The sequence below is a fragment of the Neopelma chrysocephalum genome, unplaced genomic scaffold, assembly GCF_003984885.1.
Source record: "Neopelma chrysocephalum unplaced genomic scaffold, ASM398488v2 Primary Assembly neopelma1_92009, whole genome shotgun sequence".
Taxonomy (NCBI): domain Eukaryota; kingdom Metazoa; phylum Chordata; class Aves; order Passeriformes; family Pipridae; genus Neopelma; species Neopelma chrysocephalum.
In genome coordinates, this window is record NW_020920770.1 from 1 (window position 1) to 4,307 (window position 4,307).

Genomic DNA, 4,307 nt, shown 5'->3' on the forward strand with positions numbered 1-4,307 from the left:
GCAAGGCTCCCGCACTGGTGAGCAGGGGGCAGGGGCTGAAGCCGGGCTGGCAGTGTGCGGCTGTGCAAGGCAGTAGCTTGGCCTTGGCTGGCCTTTGGCAGCTGTGCCAGCTGCTCCCAGCTCTCCTCCTCCCCGTTCAGCTGCCCGACTCCTTTGGGACGCGCCTTTGGCCTCTGGGCCCCGCGGCAGCAGCGTGGGGCTGCACCACAGCATTGTCTTCCACACAGGCTAAGAGCATCTGGAGCCTGAATGAAAGCCTCCTGGAGCTACTGCAGGATGCAGACACAGACACGGTTCAGATGACCCTCTCTGCATTCATCAATGTGCTCCGTTTGAAAATCATCCAAATATCCAGCCCTACTGCCCTGAAGATTCTTGATGTGCTGCGACCACTCTTTGACAATGTAAGGCTCTGTGTCCCTCATCGTGGGCACTGAGTGCTGCCAGGAAACTTTGGGCCCAGTGTCTTTTCAGGCCTGTGCCCCGGTGGGCCTGGGGAAGCCTGTGCTGAGGTCTTTCGCTCTTCCTTTGCAGCAGGAGCACAGCCAGCTGCAGCAGCTCTCCATGGTCCTCTTCCGGGAGGTGATGGAAGTGACAGAGAGGAGCAAGAGCCTAAAGCCACACGTCTACCTGAGGCTGGTGCCATTCTACTTCAACTGGCACGATGAGAACCAGCGTGTGGCAGAGGTGAGGACTCGTGGGCTCTGGTGTCCCCATGGCAGGAGGCTGCTGTGCCTCCTGCCCTGGCCCACGGTCGCCTGCAGCCTCCTCCTGGCCTTGATGCAGGGATGCGGGTGCTGTGCCCTGGGCTGCGGTGCCATGGCCCGCTCTCTGTTGCTCTGCAGGCCTCTCGGGAAGCACTGTTTGGTGCAGCCAGGTTCCTAAAGTGGAGGGATCTTGAGCACCTGGTGACCAGGGAGCAGCCCTGGAGGTTTGGCGAGTGCCTGGTAAGGACAGCCCCAAAGCCCCAGTCCCTGGCTCCCCGAGAGCACCCAGCCCTCTGCTCCCCCCAAAGCCCGGCCCCAGCGGGCAGGGGAGCCCCGTGCTGGGGGCAGGGAGCGCCCGGCCAAGGGGCAGAGCCTGAGCCGAGCCTTCCCTCCGTGCCCTGGTGCTCTTTGCAGCTGGAAAAGGACAGGAGCCGAGTGGGCCAGTACGTGCGCCAGGCCCTGCCGTACCTGGAGAGCCCAGAGGAGCCCCTGCGAAAGCTGGCCATCAAGTTCCTGGGTGAGCCACAAGGCCGGGGTCCCTCCCCGCCCCGCTGCAGCTCGGCCCCAGCCCCGGCTGCTGCAGCGGCAGCAGGATGCGGCCCAGGGCATGTGGAGCCCCGAGTGGCCTGGGGCCTGCTGCCGCCCTGGGCCAGCCCAGCCCTGGGGCGTCCCCATGGGGGGGACCTGTGCCTCTGGGGCCCTGACAGCCTCTGTCTTCCCAGGGATCGCCGCCAGGTCCATGAAGCAGGAGCAGCCAGAGCTGCAGCTCATCTGCCAGGGTGAGGGAAGGCACCTTCCAGCTGATCCCCTTGGGCCCTGCTCCCTCCTGGCCATGGCAAGAGCTGCCTGGGATGGCCCGGGCAGGAGGGGCTCCTCACGTCCCCACACCCCTGGCCTCTCACCTTGGCTCTCTTTCCTTTCTCTTCCAGCCCTTCAAGGCATGACTGAAGGGCATGACACCCCTGCCGTCTCAGACCTGGCACGTCAAACGCTCTACATCATCAGAGCTGTACGGAGAACTCCATTCTTCCCATTCTGGTAGTCTCCATTCCTGCCTCTTCCAGCCCGTAGAGGCGTGACAGATGACATCAGACTTGCCATGGCAGGCCTGGCAATTCAACACTGCTACGTGCTAAGAGCTGTACAGACGGCTCCCTACTCCAGATTCCAGCGGCTCCAAGACTGGCTGTGCAGGGTGTGGAAGACCCGGCCTTTTCCGCAGGGCAGTGTCTGCCTGTGCTGCTGCAGCTCTGTGGAGAACTGATGAGGGAAGCTCCATCTCCTGGGGCCATGTGAACCTGTGGAGAAGATGCCTCTTCCCTGCAAGCACCTCCTTTGAGCCCAGCATGGGAATACAACTAACATGTTATCACAAACAGAGGCCCAGGAACTTTTTTTTGGTGCCCAGTGTGCACAGGGCCTTGGGGAAGAGGGGAAAAGGGCTTCTTGTGCTCAGCAACACTTGCCCCGCTGTGCAGCGTGCCAGGAAAAGGGAGCAGAAGCCCCTTGGCCTTTGGTGGCTCTCCTGGAGCCTCAACGCTTGCAGCAGAGTGGAGGGGCAGAGGCTGGAGCTGTGGGGATCCCTGAGGACCTTGTCCTTGGAGATGGCCACAAGCCCTCCCCCCGGCAGGAAGCAGCGTCTGTGTCCTGCCTGTGTGTTGCTGGCTGGATTGCTCCGGGCTCCCAAGTGCCTCTGGAGCGGCTCCTCTGGAGCTCCTTCAGGGCTGCACCGCTGCCGGGCAGGTTGGCGGGGCTGGGGGAGAGCCGCAGGGGAGGGGGCGCTGGGAGGCCAGGAAGGGGTGAGGTGCTGCAGAGGCCCTGATGGGACAAGGGAGCGGGAAGCCTTGAGGGGAATCTGGGAGGGGATGGGTGGCAGAAGGCTGCAAGGGGACAGACTGGGCAGAGTCCCCGAGGGGCAGGGTGGAGGGAAAAGGCCCCAGGACTTGGGGGGCAGAGGCCATAGGCAGCCCCCAGGCAGCCACCTCCTTCCCTGCCAGTCGGCTGCTCTGGTGCTTTCCCGAGGCATCTCCCAGCCCTGTGGCAGAAACCCTGGAGGCCTCAGCAGCAGGGTGGGCACAGCCCCAAGGGGGCCAGGCTGGCCTGGCTGGGGACAAGGAGGGCAAGGGGGCCCTGCTGGGGTACGTCTGCCGGGTGCTGCCGGCCAGGGGCAGTGGCACAGGCAAGGCTGGTGGCCAGCCCGGGCCCCCGCGGCTGCCCAGGCCATGGGGCTGTGGCCGACACCCCGCTGAGCCAGAGCTCTGGGCCCGCAGAGCTGCTGCCACCACGGGCAGGGCGCTGGGCTCCTCGGGCAGGCCTGCGCACTCGCTGCTGCCCAAGCGGCTCCGCGCCCCACACACAACAGCACCAGAGGCTGCCCAGGAGCAGCAGCACCCACAACGCCTGGGCCTCCTCACCCAGGCACCCACACCCGCCAGGACGCCAAAAGTGGCCAGACTGTGGGCACAATTGCACCCGCTTTGGCAAAAGGCTTCAGGCCAAGTGGCCACCACAGCTTTCCAGTGACTCCCCAGCCTCACAGCAACCCTGGGCAGCTTCAGCTGCAGCCTGTCCTCCTCACTGACTTCAATGGCCCTGCTTGAGGCTGGATGTGCCTTCCACACTCAGCTGTCCCCAGCCAGCGCCATTGGTGCCATCCTTAGAGACTCTGCTGGGACACCAGCCTCGGGCTGCAGCTGCTCAACCTCTCCTCCACGCAGGCACCTTCAAAACACGGCCATGGGCTTCTAAACTCTACGTCCAGCACTTGAGGGCAACAAAGGAAGAAGCAGCAGAAGCTGAAGCAAAGCAGGGCCTCATGTGGCGGAGCTTCAGGGATGGAGGCAAGGAAGCACTGTGGTTTTGTGCTGCTGGTAATCACTTCCACCCAAAAATCATGCCAGGAAGGAGCAACAGCTTCTGCCTTCTGACAGATGCCAAGTCTTGCCACCAATTGCTCCAGCTGCCGCTCCCAACAGCCACCTGCAAGAGGGCAGACCTCAGTGCCCCTTGGCTTTGGCTGCCCTCTAGCAGAGAAGTCCCCCGGGGGCACAGCTCTTTGGGGTAGGAGACGGGCAGCACCCTTGCCAGGACTCGGGGCGGTGGCAGGTCTCCTTTGGCCAGGACTTGCCAGAGGTTGTCCCTCAAGAATCCCGGGAGGAGGCAGGGAACGCTGAGCAGAGCAAGCCCTGCCCGGATGTCCCATCGGGAAGACACTGTTCTAGGGGGAATTCTTACTGACTGGCTTAATGACTCAGCCATGGTGTGTCCCTGTCACTCAGACTCTTCTTGGCCACACCTGACGTTGTGATTCGTGTGACTGACAATACCTTTAACACCCCTGTAAGTAATCCCTGTTATTTTAGTTGTATCACAGATCAAAACATTTCTACCCTACATCTATCATTAATAATTCCCATGGCAGAAGAGCCAAACTGGGGCTCCCAGGGAACCTAAGCAGAAGCTGGGAGGATGATGCAGGATACAGTGAATGGTGCTTGTGGAGGTGCGAGCTCTCCCTGAAGCTCTTCACACATTCCCCACATGCATAGGGCCATTCCCCAGTGTGGATAAGATGGTGGGTGTGGAGGGTGGAGCTCCGGC

General features: G+C 62.5%; 1 long non-coding RNA gene across 1 annotated transcript; it reads left to right on the forward strand.

The window, feature by feature from the left end:
• The first annotated feature begins 937 nt into the window (after positions 1–937).
• Positions 938–1,899, forward strand: LOC113980057. Its single transcript, XR_003538051.1, has 4 exons — positions 938–947; positions 1,122–1,224; positions 1,430–1,486; positions 1,637–1,899. It is a non-coding gene; the product is annotated as an uncharacterized LOC113980057 (long non-coding RNA).
• Positions 1,900–4,307: the final 2,408 nt, after the last annotated feature.